Genomic DNA, 22,160 nt, shown 5'->3' on the forward strand with positions numbered 1-22,160 from the left:
CGAAAAGCTGGAGGAGATGAGCAAGAGCGTGTCAGATGTAAAGAACGAAAACTTGCCCCAGCTATTGAATGCCCTGTAATATCTGTGTCGCAAATTGGAAGAAAATCGAGCAGTCTTGCCGTCAAAGGAAAGCTGGATGGCAAGGAGTGTGTACTGACTGTAGATACGGGCGCATCTCATTCCTTAATCCGATCTGACTTGGTTAACAGGAGAGTAAAACCGTTACCTGCAGCAAGGTTGCGTACGGTCACTGGTGAGTATAACCAAGTCAAGGGAGAAGTGGTATGTGAAGTCTTGATTGGAAAGATCACAGTTCTAGACAAATTCGTTGTGGCGGAGATCGTTGATGAAGTCATATTGGGAGTGGACTTCTTGGTTGACCATGACATCAAGATCGATATGCAGAGAAGGGTGATGCGTTATAAGAACCAGGATGTACCAGTTAACTTCAGTTTGCAGAAAGGGTTCAGTAGTAATCGAGTACTAGTGGAAAAGCCTCAAAAAAGACCACGAAAGTCAAAGGCAAAGTTTGATAGATCGAATGGGCCAAATAAAGCAAAATCAAAAGTAACCGCGAGAGAAACACTGGCATTGACAAAACCTAATGAACGCACAAAACCGAAGCAACGAATTTCCCAGAAAGAATGCGAGGGTAGTTTCAAGCCAGAGCGTACTACTGTTGTGAAACGTAGGAACGATACTGATTATGCGAAGCCAATCCGTCAAGCGCACGCTCTACGAAGTAGTTAATTGGCCCAGCAACAGAGTGCGAGGAAACGATCCAGGATAATAAGAAGTAAGACGAAACACAGGTACGACAAGGAAAATAATTCGGAAGGTTTCCGAGAGGGAGATTTGGTACTGCTATACAACCCTCACCGGCAGGAAGGTGTTCCATCCAAATGTTGGTGCATTTGGGAAGGCCCGTACAAAGTTGTGAAGAAGATCAGTGATACCATCTACCGCATACAAACCACTGGGAAACCACGGAATAGAAGAGTGGTACATTTGGAGATGCTAGCGGCGTTTAGATCGGGAGATTTGTCTGATCAGACTTAGGTGGAAGGCAGTGTGACGAATATGTGTGACACTAAGTGATACTCACATCCCTAGTGTGATGCTAAGTAAATAAAGTCACAACAACAATAAAGCAGACAGTCATTTGTATCTACATAAACGAATCAATCATTATGTCTACACATATGTACGTATACGCAGCTGAGAAGCAACGCACAAACACATGCATATATCTTATCTAAGGTGCTCACAAGAGAGGGCAATAATTTGTGCAAGTATTATGAGAAGCAATAAACATAGTTGTGGCTGGTGATTTTGTAGCTGATAACTATCTAGTAAGTTCTGGAATAGAAAAGCCTAAAAGTATGCAACGAGAAAATCAGACAGTATAAAAAAACGACAGTAGCGGCGCGAGAGTTTAGTTTCATTTCAGCTATCAGTCAGTTTGGTTGTTAAGCAAGCTAGTTGCAAAGTATAAAGTGTTATTGTGAAGTACTTTAATAAAGGCCATTTTTCCATTATTTAATATTGGAGTTATTTATTCAACAGTTTAGTGATTCGAACTTAGCAGAAGGTTGCAAATAAGAGGATTTGCAGTAAATTCGTTACAATATCAATCAAGTGCAAGGGATGTTGCGAATATTCACATTCGCATACACAAACTTTACATATTACTTTTAAAATCTACATACATGTTGCTTTAAAAAACAAAAAGAAGTGAGTACCAATCAATCGTGAAATTCGAAGTGTAAACATTAACCTTTATGTAAGTCTACAAAAATTGTGTTTTTGTATTAACTAGAGCCCGCCCAGGAGTTAAAAATTAACCACAAAAGAGTTAATTTTACCAGAAACAATTAATTTGGATCTGTTTGGGAAGAGTTTTGTCTTACCGACAAGTTATTATCGGCTTGTTACTACCTATAGGGTCCACGGCTTCTTTTTGGTTTGATGTTGCATAATAAACCGATGAGTTATCGATAAATTTCGATAATAAATTGATAATTTTTTACGACAAATCGATAACTTTTCGATGATAAAATTATAACTTTTCCTTAAGTAATATTTAATTTTCTGACTATCATCAATGGTCCTCCGATTTATGTTTTAATTCACTCACATTCGCGTTCGCGTTGACGACGGTCTGAAACTACACATTTGCAAAATTTTTGGTAGATAACTCACGCATCTACCAAAAATTTTGCGAATAAAAGAAAAAAATTTCACATTCTTTTTGGGCTCTTTGAAGTTTTCAATACACCTACGTAAGCTGCCTAAAACAACGGCATTTTTCATTATTTTAATAGAGTAGAAAAATTGAAAAATGTCACGTAGCATTTTGTAGCATTGGTTGTGGTTTGTGCTTCCTGCATTATTTTTCTCTTGATTGCCAACGTCAATGTAAATGACATGCACTTTAGGACAAAATAAAAAAGTTAATAAATTTTTTTTTTGGAAATTTGGAATTTTCAATTTTTAAGTTATAGGAGTTTTTTCCTTCTAAAATTCATTAAGAGCAAATATTTAGAAATAAGAATTAATTGTTTCCTAGCTGTCTATTGTAGTATGTCATTCTGCACATTCGACCTCTAGCCCTGGTTGTGAAGAACGTAGCGTTAACAACTGCAAGCAGACTCAATGCCTCGCGACAGCTTGAGCGCAGATTACACGGCCATACTAATACTGCATCATCAAATATTGGACGAGAAGATCACATATTTCTCTACCTTCTCTTCGATGGGTCTCCTAGAGCCACGATAGAGGTGGAAGGTTGGTGCAAGGGTGCTCAACTGGCAGACGTGGCATGGTTTCAAACTAACGAAGGAGTAGGGTCTGCGCAGATACGGAAATGAAGAAATCATATAAGCTACCAGATCACTGAAGTAGCCGTGACTAAAGCAGTAGAAATACTGGAGGAAAATAACTCAAACTTCAGCCGCGTAAATTTTTACATTGACAGCCAAGCAGCAATTAAGGCCTTAATCTCTATAACGCATTATAGTATGTAAGAGTGAAAGCAATCCCTAGAAAGAATCTGGGATAGGGAGCAACATACTTCTATATTGTGTTCCTGGGCATATGGGAGTAGATAGAAACGAGAAAACAAATGAGCTAGCTAAACAGGGCACATCGCTCGAAGCTTGTTACGTAGACATTCCAATGATATTAAAAGAAAGCAAGCGTTGCACACGATCGATTAAATGAGAAAGGCGCGAAACCAAGCGCGGGGTGCAAAGTGTAAAAGATCATGTGCAGGTCTTACAACCTTATATTAACAGACTCGTGATGAATGTTCTGACGGGATTCTGCCTTCTGGCGTCACATGCTTTTAAGTTAGGCCTTGCCAGTAATGTAGGAATTGCGGATAAAAGGAGGAAACGACCGAGCACGTTCTGTGCTCGTGCCCTGCGCTTGCAAGGCTAAGGCGCCAGGTATTAGGAGTGGCACAGATCAGATCTAGAAGCAGCAGGTACCATAGGTCCTAAAAAGCTTATAGTGATTGCAAAGAAGACGGAGTTATTTCTAACACAACTCCTCGTTTCTGATAGAGTTTTTCAGATTGGTCGTTGAGCAAACCTCTGGTATCACTATGGACTCATTCAGTCTATGTGAGGTCCTCATAGACCAGCCAGTCCAATCTAACTCTACCCAGCTGTCCATTTCATATAGCTATACCAAAATTTAAGGAAGCTTGCAGAATACAACTTGAGGCACTATGAAAAGTTAATCACAATAAAACCGAGCTGGCCGGCCAGTAAATTCTTCACATAGACCAAATTTGTCTATCATGTTACTAGAATTTCTTAAATGAACAAGCGGAAAAACCCCAGTTATATTAAATATTTTCTTACACTTGGAATATAGTTCAGAACCCGATGACAATGCAATAATAAGAAAAAAATCACCGCTAGGTGGCGCAATGATCGAGATATTCACAAAAATCGTATTTGTGGTCCGATTTGGCTCATATTTGGAGCACATAATACATACAAGAATAGAAAGACGCCTATGAAAAAAATCGCCGCTAGGTGGCGCAAGGATCGAGATATTCACAAAAATCGTATTCGTGGTCCGATTTGGTTCATATTTGGAACACATAATACATATATGAATAGAAAGCGACCTATGATGTCCGATTTCGCTTATATTTGGAACAAATATTACATACAGTCCGGTAGAAGTGACATCAAAATATTTTGGAGTTGGAGGAGGGACGACCGCACGTGGCGCAGAGTCGAGTAAAGTCTTTGGAGGGATTATGTATTGAGGACTTAGATTGTAACAAATTGTCAGGAAAGAGTCCTTGTAATAATGAGTCACTAAATGAACTAAATAGAATGAGAAATAATAGGCAATTAAATAAAGACTAAAAACTGGAAAATAAAATAATTAAAAAAGAAATTTTAAGTTTAACGGTTTTATTGAAAACAATACTTACATGAAATAATGATAATACTAAAAGCTAGAAAATAATTAGGTAGGTCCTAGGTACTAGTCATCACACTCCTCATCAATCTTGGGCGTTGATCAGACAATTAAATAAAAGCGTTGGAAGCGTCAAATTTCTATTGATAGTCATATATAAGACTAACTGAACCTTAATCAGGTTATGCTACGCCTCACATTTTTAGAAATTTCACGCCCCCAACGCTTTTATTTAATTGTCTGATCAATGCCCTAGATTGATGAGGAGTGTGATGACTAGTACCTAGGACCTACCAAATTATTTTCTAGCTTTTAGTATTATTATTACTTCATGTAAGTATTGTTTTCAATAAAACCGTTAATTTAAAAAATTTTTTTTAATTATTTTATTTAAAATCTAGCTTAATTGCTGCCTAGAACTGGCAACTCTGCCACCGCTAGTACCTGTAGCCTTGACCTCGCGAGATCAGGCAACTAATATAATATGTGCTCAACGCTTTTTCCAGCAGCCCACATTTCCTACCTCCGTTACTGACGAGGTCTAAATTATAAGCAAACGACGCGAGTAGGAAATGTCTGACAAAGGTGATGGGCATACAAACCTCATCATAAGCCTTAAGTTGTCTTTCAAGATACGAACAACTTTGCCAGTCTAATATCGTAGGAGTTGGACATGATCTTGGAAATTTTGCAGCCGCGCGCTTCTATCAACGCCTCCCCTAATTGTTTCATCGTATGCAACTCCTATTGGTTCTTCCCAAGTGGATTTGGGCGTCTACCGTCGATTCAATGAGTACAGTAATCTCCTTTGTCTACTTATCGGCTTTTTCGTCATCTTACATCCCTTTATGAACGGGAACTCAGTACATATGTATTGTCAATCCTGATCAAAATCTTTCCAATGCTATCCTGCGTTCCCGGATACTTTTTGATGAAGTACATTGTAAGAATAATAGCCTTTCAAAGACTCTCCATTCATAGGCTGATATATCATGCTCAGAGCTCAATGTGATATCAAAAGCATATTACTTGACATTGGCCCAATATATGTAGAAACGCTACCACTGCTAGCCACCTGTAGACTACTCTGTAGTATGTAACAAAAAAAAAGGACTTGCCCCGTTTGTTAATATAGTTCTCTACCCATACGCTGTGATGAGCATTCGTATCTGCACCTACGACCATCCGTCCTCTACATCCTTCCTGATTCATCAGTCTTTCGAACTCTTCTGGTGGGACTTCCACGTTGTATGTCAAATAAGCCGAATGTTAGGATAAGGGACAGCTCTTTTTCTCCCTCTACTGCGACCACCGCTAGGTCTTAAGTGCTGAAATTAGATAGCATACCCGAGTATATAATTTTTTTAACCATGCTTTCCGTCTTTGTGTAATAAACGTTGAGTCCGCGCGCACTTAATCCAGAAACATTTCCTCTAGACGAATTCCATGACTCCTGTAGCAGCTCCACGTCAAACTAACGTTCAAGAGTCAGAAGAAACTCGCTCGACGCCACTTTACTGTGTTAGAGGTTTAGCTCTAACACTCGCAGCGTCTTTGAGAAGTTTATCTCTATAGAGATATATATCCAAATTTTCCGTCACTGTGCTCACGGAATGAATTTTTGCTGCTGATTTCAGGGCCTTGGGGGTCTTTTCTATCTCCCCCGCATCGGAGCTCCTTCTTGTTATTTGTAAGACTCGCTTTTTGTTAAATAGCGATACTGAATTTCTCTTAAATCTGGGTATTTTTTGTAATTTTTTTTGTATTTAAATTTTTTTAAATTGGTTTCAAGTCATAATTACCAACCTTGCTCAGCCTCTTAGTTTTTTGATTAGCTACAAAACATATTCAAATTTGACGCGATATTAGGCTTTCTCCACTTGCCGGTTCAGCCTAAGCCACTGTGCATAATTACAACCAAATCAACAACAAAATTCTTGTCTGCTTTTAGGGGCTTAGCCTCTTTGCTTTTATGTACATGTGTACATATCCAGGCTTATCAACAGGTGTCGTATCTGCCTATTAGGCATTTAGAGATTATCTTGGACTCTTATATATGCGCAAAATTGGCACGTTCGACATCGGCAACCGCGAAGTCGCAATTCGTTATCAAGATTTTGTTTTAGTTCTGATGTTGTTGTTTATTGATTTTATCACGAACTAGGATCCATAAGTTGCATATCAACTGCAAACAACCCAAAACCACAGAAGCTTGGTCAAAAAATATGTTACAAATAAGTGATGAGACTTCATAGAAAGAAATTTCTAAAAATAAATATGGATTTTATAACAATAGTCTTGGCTAAGAAATTGGCTCTTTGCCACAGTTGTTGCCACAATTGTGGTTGAAAGTGTTTTAAATGGAAACAATGTCAAATGTTAGCGTGTGGAAGCAAGTTTGTTTTAATAAATTGAAATTGAAAGCTTACAATCGAAACTTGAATTTGCCAAATTTCTCGCGCATTTGACAATTAAATCTTGCATTTTTGGGAATACATTTATTAGGAAATACATAATAGCGATAATGGATGCATGCAGCCCACACCCGGAGCTAGTTTGCTGCTTTTTTTTTTTTTTTTGATTTTTTTCTTTTGTTTAATTCTCTGTCAAAAAAATTTGTCAGGCCATTTCAACAGCATTTATATTTACAAAAATAGTTCACTGCTTAAGTGAAGTGATAAAAAGAAATAAAATAATTAAAAACAAGTAAGGAAGGTTAAGTTCGGGTGTAACCGAACATTACATACTCAGTTGAGAGCTATGGTGACAACATAATGTAGGAAAATGAACGGAGGGAAACCCTGGAATGTGTTTGTATGACATTTGTGAAAGAAATGAAATGAAAGGCATTAAAGAGTATTTTATGAAGGAGTGGGCCATAGTTCTATAGGTGGACGCCATTTAGGGATATCGCCATAAAGGAGGATCAGGGTTGACTCTAGAATTTGTTTGTACGATATGGGTATCAAATGAAAGGTGTTAATGATTATTTTAAAAGGGAGTAATCCTTAGTTCCATAGGTGGACGCCGTTTCGAGATATCGCCATAAAGGTGGACCAGGGGTGACCCTAGAATTTGTTTGTATAATATGGGTATCAAAAGAAAGGTGTTAATGAGTATTATATAAGGGAGTAATCCTTAGTTCCATAGGTAGACGCCGTTTCGAGATATCGCCACAAAGGTGGACCAGGGGTGACCCTAGAATTTGTTTGTACAATATGGGCATCAAACGAAAGGTGTTAATGAGTATTTTAAAAGGGAGTGGGCCTTAGTTCTATAGGTGGACGCCGTTTCGAAATATCGCCATAAAGGTGGACCAGGGATGACCCTAGAATTTGTTTGTACAATATGGGTATCAAAAGAAAGGTGTTAATGAGTATTATATAAGGGAGTATTCCTTAGTTCCATAGGTGGACGCCGTTTCGAGATATCGCCACAAAGGTGGACCAGGGGTGACCCTAGAATTTGTTTGTATAATATGGGTATCAAAAGAAAGGTGTTAATGAGTATTTTAAAAGGGAGTAATCCTTAGTTCCATAGGTGGACGCCGTTTCGAGATATCGCCATAAAGGTGGACCAGGGGTCACCCTAGAATTTGTTTGTACAATATGGGTATCAAAAGAAAGGTGTTAATGAGTATTATATAACGGAGTAATCCTTAGTTCCATAGGTGGACGCCGTTTCGAGATATCGCCACAAAGGTGGACCAGGGGTGACCCTAGAATTTGTTTGTATAATATGGGTATCAAAAGAAAGGTGTTAATGAGTATTTTAAAAGGGAGTAATCCTTAGTTCCATAGGTGGACGCCGTTTCGAGATATCGCCATAAAGATGGACCAGGGGTGACCCTAGAATTTGTTTGTACAATATGGGTATCAAAAGAAAGGTGTTAATGAGTATAATATAAGGGAGTAATCCTTAGTTCCATAGGTGGACGCCGTTTCGAGATATCGCCACAAAGGTGGACCAGGGGTGACCTTAGAATTTGTTTGTACAATATGGGCATCAAACGAATGGTGTTAATGAGTATTTTAAAAGGGAGTGGGCCTTAGTTCTATAGGTGGACGCCGTTTCGAAATATCGCCATAAAGGTGGACCAGGGGTGACTCTAGAATGTGTTTTTACGATACGGGCATCAAATTAAAGGTATTAATGAGGGTTTTAAAAGGGAGTGGTGGTTGTTATATAGGTGGTCGCCTTTTCGAGATATCGCCATAAAGGTGGACCATGGGTGACCCTAGATTTTGTTTGTACAATATGGGTATCAAAAGAAATGTGTTAATGAGTATTTTAAAAGGGAGTAATCCTTAGTTCCATAGGTGGACGCCGTTTCGAGATATCGCCATAAAGGTGGACCAGGGGTGACCCTAGAATTTGTTTGTACAATATGGGCATCAAACGAAAGGTGTTAATGAGTATTTTAAAAGAGAGTGGGCCTTAGTTCTATAGGTGGACGCCGTTTCGAAATATCGCCATAAAGGTGGACCAGGGGTGACTCTAGAATGTGTTTGTACGATATGGGTATCAAATTAAAGGTAGGTAGGTTGAACTGGCCGGTCCATGAGGACCTCACATAGACTGATTGAGTCCGTAGTGTTACCAGAAGTTTGTTTTAACGACCAAACTGAAAAACCCTATCAAAAACCAGGACCTATGTTATAAAATAACTCCGTCCTCTTGGCAAATACTAGAAGCTTCCTAGGACTTAAGCCACTCGCTGCTTCTAGATCTGACAGCTGTATCACTCCTAATAGCTGGAGTCTTAACCTGGCAAGTGCAGGGCACGAGCACAGAACGTGCTCGATCGTTTCCTCCTCCAACCCGCACTTCCTACACCTGCTATCACTGACCAAGCCTAATTTAAAGGCATGTGACGCCAGAAGGCAGTGTCCAGTCAGAATACCCGTCATGAGTCTACAGTCCTCTCTTTTTAATGATAGAAGCAACTGTGTTAGTCTAAGGTTGTAAGACCTACACATAATCTTCGACACTTTACAGCCCCGCGCTTGAACCCACGCCTTTTCTGCTTGGTCGATCATGTGCACCTCTCGCCTTCGCTTAATCTCGCCCAATCTAATTGGGACGTCTACGGAGCAAGCTTCAAGGGATGCGCCCTTTTTAGCTAATTCGTCCGCTTTTTCATTCCCATCTATTCCCATTTGCCCTGGGACCCAATATAGATGTATGCTTCTCCCTGTCCCGATTCTCTCCAGAGACTGCTTACACTCTAAAACGCATTTAGATGCTGTGCTATGCGAGATTATTTCCTTAATTGCTGCTTGACTGTCAATATAAAAATTAACACGGTTGCAGCTTAAGCTATTCTCTTCCAGGGTTTCTACTGCTTTGGTTACGGCTAATATTTCCGCTTGGAAAACGCTACAGTAATCCGGCAGCCTGTAGGATCTGCTTAATCGCAGTATACCGCAGACCCTACTCCTTCCACTATTTTGGAACCATCGGTGTACACATGTATCGCCTCGTCCGCCATTTGCGCACCCTTGCGCCAACCGTCCACCTCTATTGTGGCCTTAAGATCTCCCTCAAAGTGCAGGTAGGGAATCATGTAGTCTGTTCGTCTTGTGACTGAGGACGCTATACTACTATGGCCATATGGTCGGCGCTCAAGCTGCCCCGAAGCATCGAGCCTGGTTGCGGTCGTTAACGCTCTGTTCTTTGCTACCAGGTCTACAGGTGGAATGTGCAGAATGGCATACAGTGCAGCCGTCGGGGTTGTTTTCAGGGCTCCCGTAATGCAAAGCATCGATAGTCTGCATACCCCCTCTAATTTTTTGAGGTATGTTGTTTTTTGTGTGGCTTTCCACCAAACAAGAACTCCATAGTATAGAATAGGGCTTACAATCGCTGTAAAAACCCAATGAGAAAGAGAGGGCGATAGGCCCCACGTACACCCCAGCATTCTTTTACATGCATAGAGTGCCGTTGAGGCCTTCTTGACCCTCTCCTCCACGTTGAGCTTCCATGACAGCTTACTGTCTAGGATGATTCCTAGATATTTTGTGCAAGGTTTCTCCTGTAAGGTCACCGCTCCTAACTTAGGCCTGGCCCAATTTGGGACCTTGTACCTCTTTGTAAACAAGACCATATCCGTCTTCTCCGCATTGACTTTCAGCCCGACATTAGATGCCCAGGTATGAATATCCCGAAGCGCCCGATCCATCAAAGAACTAATCGTTGGAAGGCATTTTCCACTTATGACAATTGCAACGTCATCTGCGTAAGCCGTAAGTTTTACGGGTCCCTCATCGAATTGCCTGAGCAGTTGGTTGATGACCAGTGTCCACAGCAGAGGTGATAGCACCCCTCCCTGCGGCGTGCCCCTGTCCACTGATTTCGTGGCCTCGTACAATCCCCATTGTGATGTAATCTTTCTGCAATTTAACATGCAGCCGATCCATCTGATTAAGGCAGGATGTACTTTAATGTAATTAAGACCATCCATAATCGCCCATTTTGCAACATTATTGAAAGCCCCGGCAATGTCCAAGAAGACTCCTAGAGCATACTCCTTATATTCCAGGGATTTCTCTATGCTTATTACCACCCTATGCAATGCGGTGTCTACCGACTTGCCTTTGGTGTACGCATGCTGTGTTGTGGAGAGCAGCTTTTCATACACGTTGGACTTTATGTACACATCTATCAGCCTCTCAAAGGTTTTGAGCAGAAATGATGTTAAGCTAATGGGTCTATAGTCTTTGGGATACACGTGACCGATCTTCCCCGCCTTTGGTAGAAAAGCTACACGAGCAGTTCTCCAAGAGTGCGGTACATGATTCAGTCTTATGCACCCATCGAATATTATTTTAAGCCATTCCACGACCGCCCTACTTGAGACTTGTAGCATGGCCGGGAATATACCATCTGGGCCCGGCGATTTAAACTTAGAAAACGTCTTCACTGCCCACTCGATCTTGGTATCGGTCACCAAGCCCGGCACCACTAGCTCCGTGATCGAAGCGTGAGTGATGTCTGCTGGTTCTTCTAAACCGTCTCCCGATGGGAAATGTGTATCGAGAAGCACCTCAAGGGATTCCTCACTATCACGTGACCATTCCCCGTTCTCTTTCTTTATTAGTCCCTGGACTATGTTTCCCTTTGCTAGGAATTTTTTCAACCGTGCTGTTTCACTGGAGCACTCTATGTCCGTACAGAAACTTTTCCATGAGTTTCTCTTCGCCCTGGTAATTTCACGCTTGTAGATCCTCAGTAGGTCCCTGTACTCGTCCCGACACGCTTCGCTTTCCGCGGTCTTTGCGAGTTTAAACATTTCTTTTACCTGTCTTCTTAGAAGACTCAGCTCATTGCTCCACCATGGCGGCTTTGCTTTTCCTCTGAATCTTCTTAGAGGGCAAGCTTTGTTATACGCAGTCATAAGCGTCCTTGTTAGGAATTCATTCGACTCCTCCAGTTCCTCTACATTAGCAACCTCTTTGGGTTATCCCAGTTTCGTTTCTACATGTTTCTGGAATTTAGTCCAATTCGTTGCCCTAGGGTTTCTAAAGGTTCCTCCCTTCTCTACCCTCTTTAGTGGGATGCTGAAGCTTATATACGCATGGTCGGAGAAGGATGATCTATCGAGAACCATCCAATCATACCTTGATATATCACGCTCGGAGCTCAATGTAATATCCAGAACATTGCTGGATGTTGGACCAATGTATGTAGGAACATTTCCCCTGTTGGCTATCTGCAAATTGGTTTGCAGGATGTAACAAAACAGAGATTCGCCTCTCTCGTTCGTATCTGCTCCTCCCCACGCATTGTGGTGCGCATTTGCATCTGCGCCTATGACCAACCGCCCTTTGCGCCCTTCCTCCTGTACTAGCCTTTTGCACTCCATCGGTGGAACCTCCGCAGCATGTGCCATGTAGCAGGACGCCAGGATAAATGCCTGCTTATTCTTTTGCTCAACGGCCACCGCTACGAGATCCTCGGTGGTGTAATTAGGCAGCATATATGAATGCAGCTGTTTCCTTACCATTACTACAGCTCGCACCCGTCCTTCCATTTGTGCGTAGTAAACGCCAAACCCGCGCGCGCTAAGTCCAGAAACCTTTCCTCCCGATGAGAGCCACGGCTCCTGGATCAGCGCCACGTCAAACGAACCCTCCTCAAGGGTTAGGAGGAGTTCGCTCGACGCCACTTTACTGTGTTGGAGGTTTATCTGTAGGACTCGCAGCACCATTGGGCTGTTTGTCCCCCTCCAGCACCTTCGTCTTGACGTCGTCGTCCTCCTCTTGCCCTTTTGGTTTAGAGTATTCGAGGCCCCCTTCAGCCCCTCGTGAATGTTGTGCCGTGTGTTCCTCTGTGCGAGTCACAGCACCATTTAGCGGTTGGTCCTCTTCTAGCACGTTTGTGGTGACGTCCTTAGGCTTCTGAGGTCCTTTTCGACTTCGCCCACTTCCAGCGTGTTAGGATTTTTATCCTCGGGACTTCTTTTCCTGAGTCGCATGTAAATTTTGCCAGTGCCAAAGGACATTTTGCCAAACTGCGTGTACAAAATATCCTCCGCCTGCTTGTTTATTTGGAAGATGTAGAACTGACCATCCTCGGTAGGCCGAGATACAGTAAGTACCTTCCAATCCTGTGTCGGTATGTTCGGATTCTGTTTCTGCAGAAGTCGCAGTGTATCCTCCGACTTCATCACGCATGGTATCCATACCTTAACTTTTGGTACCGTGGGGATTTGCGCTTTATCCACCACCTCAAACCGCGCGTTCGTGCCTTGCCTTTGGAGGTTTGGAACGACTTTCTCCAGCCACCGCAAGCTCGCGATGTTGTCGCACGCTATCATCTTCACACCATTATACCATCCCCCCGAATCAAAGGTTGGAAGGGGCTTACTTGGTTGTTCCCGCATCATCTTAAGCATTAAGCTAATAAGCTCCCTTTCCACAGATCTCCACCTTTCAGTAGTCATTTGTCCGAACGGACTGCTACGATCAACCAGCGCCACAGTCAGTGACTGCTTTGCCACATCACTCATCTTCTCGGGAAAAGCAGGAGTCTTAGTGTTATCTCCCTTTGGAACCTCCGAGAAAGCCGGAGTCTTAGCGTTATCTCCCTTTGGCTTATCTCCTACTTCCGTAGTTGGAACTTCCCTCTGACTGGCAGCTTTCGAGGTAGTTGCTACCTCGCTATTGGAACCCATCTGTCTACAGCTTTGGGCCTACTTGTCTTGTCTATGCGACTGCCCTGCCTCGCGGCTCTAGGACTGGGTCCTTTCTGCCTCTTGAAAACAGGCTTGTCGCCTTCTGCCGAACGTTGCCTCTTCATTCTGCCATTCGACGCTTCTTCCTCCTCGTACCGGTTGCAGAACCGAGGGTTTCTCGCAGCAAACCTTTTGAACTGCCTTCGACCTACTTCTACCGCTTCATGGGCCCATTCCAAGCGCTCGATCTCCACTTCTGTTGGGTCGACCACTGCTCCCAAGCGTTGTACAATTCTTAGTGCTGCACGGTACTGCGAGAGAGCTCTTTTACTTCCTCTGCTCTGTACCCTTCTCCACTCTTCTACTCCGTTTTCATTTGTGTGCTTCTCCAACACGGAGTTCATTGAATCAGCACTACTCTCGCTCCCCGAGTCCGACGCATCGCTTAATTCGTATTTGTCGTCCTTGGATTGCGACTCAGTCCTCCTCTTTACATCCTCCTTATTACATTCAGGTAATGAGTTGTTCATCTTGGTCGTACGACCACCTGCCCGACAAGGCGGGCTCAGCGGTCCAGTATTATATACGGGGAAAGAACCGTCCGCCACAGCAGCGCCCCTTACTGCGGTAAGGCCATAAATACTTCCCGAGATGGCCCGGTATCGGGAAGGCTCCGTTCGAATACAGCCGAATTTATCCCCTGGCTGCAAATCGTCCAATAGGCACGGTCCGCATAACACCCTGGATTAGGGGGTTGGCAGTTCTTGGTCACCGACATCCCGCCGCCCTCCTATGAGGCGAAACGGCGTAGATGTCAGTCCTAAACAGCTCCGCCTCATAGTCGGGCGCTATGGAGTTCGGCTAAGCCCTCACACCAACGACAAGGTTCCTACCTTAGTGAGGGTAATGAGAGTTTTAAAAGGGAGTGGTGGTAGTTGTATATGTGAAGGCGTTTTCCAGATTATCGACCAAAATGTGGACCAGGGTGACCCAGAACATCATCTGTTGGATACCGCTAATTTATTTATATATGTAATACCTGCCAAGATTTTAAGGGTTTTTTATTTCGCCCTGAAGAACTTTTTCATTTTCTTCTACTTAATATGGTAGGTGTCATAACCATTTTATAAAGTTTTTTCTAAAGTTATATTTCGCGTCAATAAACCAATCCAATTACCTCACCATGTTCCATCCCTTTTTTCGTATTTGGTATAGAATTATGGCATTTTTTCATTTTTCGTAATTTTCGATATCGAAAAAGTGGGCGTGGTCATAGTCGCATTTCGTTCATTTTTCACACCAAAATAAAGTGAGTTCAAGTAAGTACGTGAACTAAGTTCATTAAAGATATGTCGATTTTTGCTCAAGTTATCGTGTTAACGGCCATGCGGAAGGACATACGAACGACTGTGTATAAAAACTGGGCGTGGCATCAACCGATTTCGCCCGTTTTCACAGAAAACAGTTATCGTCGTAGAATCTATGCACCTACCAAATTTCACACGGAATGGTAAATGTTTGTTCGACTTATGGCTTTAAAAGTATTCTAGACGAATTAAATGAAAAAGAGCCGAGCCACGCCCATTTAGAAATTTTCTTTTATTTTTGTATTTTGTTGCACCATATCATTACTGGAGTTGAATGTTGACATAATTTACTTATATACTGTAAAGATATTAAATTTTTTGTTAAAATTTTACTTAAAAAAAAAATTTTTTTTTAAAAGTGGGCGTGGTCCTTCTACGATTTTGCTAATTTTTATTAGGCGTACATATAGTAATAGGAGTAACGTCCCTGCCAAATTTCATCGTGATATCTTCAACGACTGACAAATTACAGCTTGCAAAAGTTTTAAATTACCTTCTTTTAAAAGTGGGCGGTGCCACGCCCATTGTCCAAAATTTTACTAATTTTCTATTTTGCGTCACAAGTTCAACTCATCTACCAAGTTTCGTCGCTTTATCTGTCTTTGGTAATGAATTATCGCACTTTTTCGGTTTTTCGAAATTTTCGATATCGAAAAAGTGGGCGTGGTTATAGTCCGATATCGTTCATTTTAAATAGCGATCTGAGATGAGTGCTCAGGAACCTACGTACCAAATTTCATCAAGATACCTCAAAATTTACTCAAGTTATCGTGTTAACGGACGGACGGACGGACGGACATGGCTCAATCAAATTTTTTTTCGATCCTGATTATTTTGATATATGGAAATCTATATCTATCTCGATTCCTTTATATATGTACAACCAACCGTTATCCAATCAAACTTAATATACTCTCTGAGCTCTCCTCAACTGATTATAAACAAGTAAGGAAGGCTAAGTTCGGGTGTAACCGAACATTACATACTCAGTTGAGAGCTATGGAGACAAAATAAGGAAAATCACCATGTAGGAAAATGAACCTAGGGTAACCCTGGAATGTGGTTGTATGACATGTGTATCAAATGGAAGGTATTAAAGAGTATTTTAAGAGAGAGTAGGCCATAGTTCTATGGATGGACGCCATTTAGGGATATCGCCATAAAGGTGGACCAGGGCTGACTCTAGAATGTGTTTGTACGATATGGGTATCAAATGAAAGGTGATAATGAGTATTTTAAAAGGGAATGGGCTTTAGTTCTATAGGTGAACGCCTTTTCGAGAAATCCCCATAAAGGTGGACCAGGGGTGACTCTAGAATATGTTTGTACGATATGGGTATCAAATGAAAGCTGTTAATGAGTATTTTGAAAAGGAGTGATCCTTAGTTCCCTAGGTGGACGCCGTTTCGAGATATCGCCATAAAGGTGGACCAGGGGTGTCTCTAGTTGTACGATATGGGAATCAAATGAAAGGTGTTACTGAGCGTTTTAAGAGGGAGTGGGCATTAGGTCTATAGGTGGACGCCTTTTCGAAATGTCGCCATTAGGGTGGGCCAGGGGTGACTCGAGAATGTGTTTGTACGATATGGGTATCAAACGAAAGGTGTTACTGAGCATTTTAAGAGGGAGTGGGCATTAGGTCCATAGGTGGACGCCTTTTCGAGATATCGCCATTAGGGTGGGCCAGGGGTGACTCTGGAATGTGTTTGTACGATATGGGTATCAAATGAAAGGTGGTAATGAGTATTTTAAAAGGGAGTAATCCTCAGTTCTATAGGTGGACGCCTTTTCGAGATATCGCCATAAAGGTTGACCAAGGGTGACTCTAGAATGTTTGTACGATATGGGTGTCAAACGAAAGGTGTTACTGAGCATTTTAAGAGGGAGTGGGCATTAGGTCTATAGGTGGACGCCTTTTCGAGATATCGCCATTAGGGTGGGCCAGGGGTGACTCTAGAATGTTTGTACGATATGGGTATCAAACGAAAGGTGTTACTGAGCATTTTAAGAGGGAGTGGGCATTAGGTCTATAGGTGGACGCCTTTTCGAGATATCGCCATTAGGGTGGGCCAGGGGTGACTCTAGAATGTTTGTACGATATGGGTATCAAAGGAAAGGTGTTACTGAGCATTTTAAGAGGGAGTGGACATTAGGTCTATAGGTGGACGCCTTTTCGAGATATCGCCATTAGGGTGGGCCAGGGGTGAATCTAGAATGTTTTTACTATATGGGTATCAAACTAAAGGTGTTCCTGAGCATTTTAAGAGGGAGTGGGCATTAGGTCTATAGGTGCACGCCTTTTCGAGATATCGCCATTAGGGTGGGCCAGGGTTGACTCTAGAATGTGTTTGTACGATATGGATATCAAATTAAAGGTATTAATGAGGGTTTTAAAAGCGAGTGGCCCTTAGATGTATATGTGAAGGCGTTCTCGCGATATCGACCAAATGTGGATCAGGTGATCCAGAAAATCATCTGTCGGGTACTGCTAATTTATTTATATATTCAATAACACTAACAGTATTCCTGCCAAGATTCCAAGGGCTGTTGATTTCGCCTTGTAGAACTTTTTCATTTTCTTCTACTTAATATGGTAGGTGTCACACCCATTTTACAAAGTTTTTTCCAAAGTTATATTTTGCGTCAATAAACCAATCGAGTTACCCTGTTTCATCCCTTTTTTCGTATTTGGTATAGAATTATGGCATTTTTTTAATTTTTCGTAATTTTCGATATCGATAAAGTGGGCGTGGTTATAGTCGGATTTCGGCCATTTTTTATACCAAGATAAAGTGAGTTCAGATAAGTACGTGGGCTAAGTTTAGTAAAGATATATCGGTTTTTGCTCAAGTTATTGTGTTAACGGCCGAGCGGAAGGACAGACGGTGGACTGTGTATAAAAACTGGGCATGGCTTCCACCGATTTCGCCCATTTTCACAGAGAACAGTTAACGTCATAGAATCTATGCTCCTACCAAATTTCAAAAGGATTGGTAAATTTTTGTTCGACTTATGGCATTAAAAGTGTTCTAGACGCACTAAATGAAAATGGGCGGAGCCACGCCCATTTTGAAATGTTCTTTAATTTTTGTATTTTGTTGCATCATATCATTACTGGAGTTGAATTTTGACTTAATTTACTTATACATAGTAAAGATATTAAATTTTTTGTTAAAATTTTAATTTAAAAAAAATTTTTTTTAAAAAGTGAGCGTGTTCTTCATCCAATTTTGCTAATTTTTATTTAGCACATATATAGTAATAGTAGTAACGTTCCTGCCAAATTTCATCATGATATCTTCAACGACTGCCAAATTACAGCTTGCAAAACTTTTAAATTACCTTCTTGTAAAAGTGGGCGGTGCCACGCCCATTGTCCAAAATCTTACAAATTTTCTATTCTGCGTCATAACGTCAACCCGTCTACCAAGTTTCATCGCTTTAACCGCCTTTGGCAATGAATTATCGCATTTTTTCGGTTTTTCGAAATTTTCGATATCGAAAAAGTGGGCGTGGTTATAGTCCGATATCGTTCATTTTAAATAGCGATCTGAGATGAGTGCTCAGGAACCTACATACCAAATTTCATCAAGATACCTCAAAATTTACTCAAGTTATCGTGTTAACGGACGGACGGACGGACGGACGGACATGTCTCAATCAAATTTTTTTTGGATCCTGATTATTTTGATATATGGAAGTCTATATCTATCTCGATTCCTTTATATATGTACAACCAACCGTTATCCAATCAAACTTAATATACTCTGTGAGCTCTGCTCAACTGAGTATAAAAAAGTCAAGTTAAACGGTTATATTGAAAACAATACTTACATTAAGTAATAATAATACTAAAAGCTAGAAAATATTTAGTTAGGACCTAGGTCCCCGTAATCACACTCCTCATCAATCTAGGGCGTTAATCAGAAAAATAAAAAAAGCGTGGGTCGCGTCAAATGTCTATTGATAGTCAACCGCTCATATCTTTATAAGTACGAGCAATATTTGTTCCAAATATGAGCCAAATCGGACCACAAATAGGATTTTTTAATATCCCGATCCTTGCGCCACCTACCGGGATTTTTTTCGTAATGCGATTTTCATTTCTGTATGTAATATGTGTTCCAAATATGAGCCAAATTGGACCGAAAACACGATTTTTTTAAATATATCGATCCATGCGCCACCTAGCGGAGTTTTTTCTACTTTTTATTACATTGTCATCGGGTAGCTTATCGGAAAGTTACTTAAATATCAATTACAAAATTCGTAAACAACGCTCGCTACACAGAGTCAAGCTAAATAGAACCGTTTAAAAATGCTGCGTTGCCGCAATTAAGGATGCGGTGGATGAAATGTTGGCTGCTACGGTTAGGAAATTTAACATCTACTCGGAAAGCCAAGCGGCTATCGTGGCCTTGAGTTCAACTATAGTGCGATCGAGGGTGTTCTGGGAGTGCCTGACTTCGCTTGCGGTTGCATCTAGCTATTTTATGTTTAAGACTATCTGGGCGGCACCTTTCAATATACGGGAAACCTCATCCTGCTGCAGCTGTATGGAGGATGATGAAGTGGAATCATCGAGTTACTTTAAGCTCAATTGCCCAGTTTTTTGCGGAACTAGGCGAAATTACTTGCGTCGTGACTCACTTTGTTATGTGGTATCACAATGGAGCTTCATGCTGTCAAAGTCAGCTTCGCCTAACAGGGCAACTACACCTACCCTGATCTAAGATCATTAAAAAGTCCTTCGAAAGATTAACAAACTTCTACGCGTTGGTGACGGCGAATACCGTAGAAGATTTAAAGAGCTTTATGCAGACATCAACATAGTCCATATAATTAAAATACGGCGACGACGCTGGCTAGACCATGTTGTGCGAACGAAAGATGATGCTCCGGCAAAGAAAGTATTTTTATCGGAACCCGCCGCCGCAAGCATGGGAAGAAGGCGCGGCCACCGCTCTGCTGCAAGTGCTGGGTGGGAAACGATTTAGATTCCCATGTTGTGAGCAATTGGCGCCAGTTAACCCAGAGACGAAGCGACTGGTGCGCCTTGTTGGACGGCCATAACCGTTTAAATGGTTAAGCATCAATTACTTACTTACTTACTTACTTAATTGGCGCTTAACCGTCTAAACGGTTATGGCCAAAATAAATGTAAGGCGCGATAACCTCCGAAGAGATCTAAGGCCGAGCTTCTCTTCCTATTTGCGTCGTGCTCCTCTTGATTTTCCCTACAAATTGGCCGGACGGGACCTACATGTTTTATGCCGACTCCGAACGGCATCTGCAAGGCAGATGAGTTTTCACTGAGAGCTTTTCATGGCAGAAATACACCCGGAGCGCTTGCCAAACACTACCGAGGGGCGACCCCGCTTAGAAAATTTTCTTCTAATTGAAAAATCTTATTTCTAAAATTTTTGATGTTGCTTTGCCCGGGGCGTGAACCCAGGGCATACGGCGTGGTAGGCGGAGCACGCTACCATCACACCACGGTGGCCGCAAAGCATCAATTAAGTAAGTAAAATAAGTTTAATGGAATGTACAATCTCAATTAAGGCCTGCTACTAGAATAATCTTCTCCATCATTAGATTAAAGAAGTCAAACGATAGGGAGTAGCGTCGTTTGGGCAACCGCTTATTAGATTTGATATCAATTAGTGTGGTGGTAGCGTCTTCCGCCTAACATACCGAAGATCCGAAGATCGGCCCTCGGCACACTGCGAGTGTAGATCTGCCATGAAAAGCTTTTCAGTTTTTCCTTTGTAGCTGCCGTTAGAAGTCGGCATAAGACATAGGGTCCCGTCACGCCAATTCGTATAAAAAGTTCAAATGAGTACGACACACATTGGAAGAAAAGCTCGGCCTAAATCACCTCACGTTCACAAAAAGTCATTTGGGCTAAACACCTTTTGCTGCGCGCCAAATTTTTGAGCAAAACTGTTTCCTTTTAACGTGTAATTCAAACATTTAAAACTTACTTTCATACTGTCAACCCTTTGCTATGTAACTCAGCTTAGCGAAATTTACCGGCTAACCTTATAGAACAAATTCACCCCAAAATGATACGAGCAAAACAAAAACAAAACAAAGCAAACTTCACATAGGCAAGTACTGCCTTCTATGTGTAATGTGGTCTGTAAGCTCACCACCAAACTGAAACAACAAAAAACTTGGCTAAATATATGCTTCGTCGCTAGCTAGCACTAATTTATTTCTCTATTCTGTTTTGTTTTTGGTCGCTGCGCATTTCTAAGCCGACAACAACAGGTGCAACAACAAACACATTAAATGTCATAGCAATATAACTAGGCGCTTGATTGGGTGAGAATGTCAATATTTGTTAACATTTTTGTTTGCAGTCACTCGTGCGGTTGGAAGTACCTCGAAGAAAAACCTAATTAATCCGAAAATGAGCAACAACATTCGCAACAACAATAAGTCCAAATTCATAATAAATACTTCAGGTGAGTGAAGATAAGCCTTAATAAGAACAACAAAGTAAGACAACTAATTAAAATATTTAACAATGCAGACTTCTTGTAGAAAAAAAAAAAAAACATGTTAATGAGACTGGATAATAACGTGGTAGATACCAGTAACGAGAAGTGGATTTTGATGTGTCCTTTGAGGAGTTACTTGAACTGCAATTTAATGTCACAGAGTAATATTAAATTATGGATATGCAAACGTTCCCTGATTTATTGACTGCATTTGCTAAGCCAGTGATAAAGCAATCAGGTAAGATCAAAACTGCCCCCCCCCCCCCCCCCGTTCTGTCATTGACGAGATAAGAATAGCAATATCCAGAAAAACTACGAAGCAGTTGGTGCTGATGAATTAGGTTAGGTTAGGTTGGGGTGGCTGCCCGAGGGCACACTTAGGCCAGTAGTACTAGGCCCGTTGTGATACCACGAGAAACACCGTTACCTCTCCTCTTCGAACCATTTTGAGGACCTGATGAAATCTACCAGGTCCTTGACGTCATGCTCCACAACCTGACTCATAGTATCAAGAAATGGAGCTCCCAGAAAGCGCTGCCGTGCTCCGCTTAGCGCTGGGCAGTTGCAGATGAGGTGAACCACCGTTTCCTCCTCCTCATCTTCTTTACAACTCCTACAGCAACGACGATAAGGCGCTCCTAGCCTTTCTGCATGCCTACCTATGAGGCA

The 22,160-nt window shown here is 41.7% G+C and overlaps 1 protein-coding gene and 1 long non-coding RNA gene across 3 annotated transcripts in view; one reads left to right on the top strand and one right to left on the bottom strand.

The window, feature by feature from the left end:
• LOC137240609 (uncharacterized) overlaps nucleotides 1-22,160 on the bottom strand; it is a 518,840-nt gene that overhangs the window by 295,726 nt on the left and 200,954 nt on the right. The window lies entirely within an intron of this gene.
• LOC137242610 (cytoplasmic dynein 2 heavy chain 1-like) overlaps nucleotides 1-22,160 on the top strand; it is a 64,368-nt gene that overhangs the window by 20,173 nt on the left and 22,035 nt on the right. The window contains exon 2 of one of the 2 annotated variants that reach the window (XM_067769880.1): nucleotides 21,351-21,455. The gene's annotated coding sequence lies outside the window, so the exon portion shown is untranslated. Of the gene's footprint in view, nucleotides 1-21,350; nucleotides 21,456-21,702; nucleotides 21,730-22,160 lie in introns of those variants that run through there. The other variant, XM_067769881.1, reaches the window with a different exon arrangement.

The sequence above is a fragment of the Eurosta solidaginis genome, chromosome 2 (assembly GCF_040869045.1).
Source record: "Eurosta solidaginis isolate ZX-2024a chromosome 2, ASM4086904v1, whole genome shotgun sequence".
Classification (NCBI taxonomy): domain Eukaryota; kingdom Metazoa; phylum Arthropoda; class Insecta; order Diptera; family Tephritidae; genus Eurosta; species Eurosta solidaginis.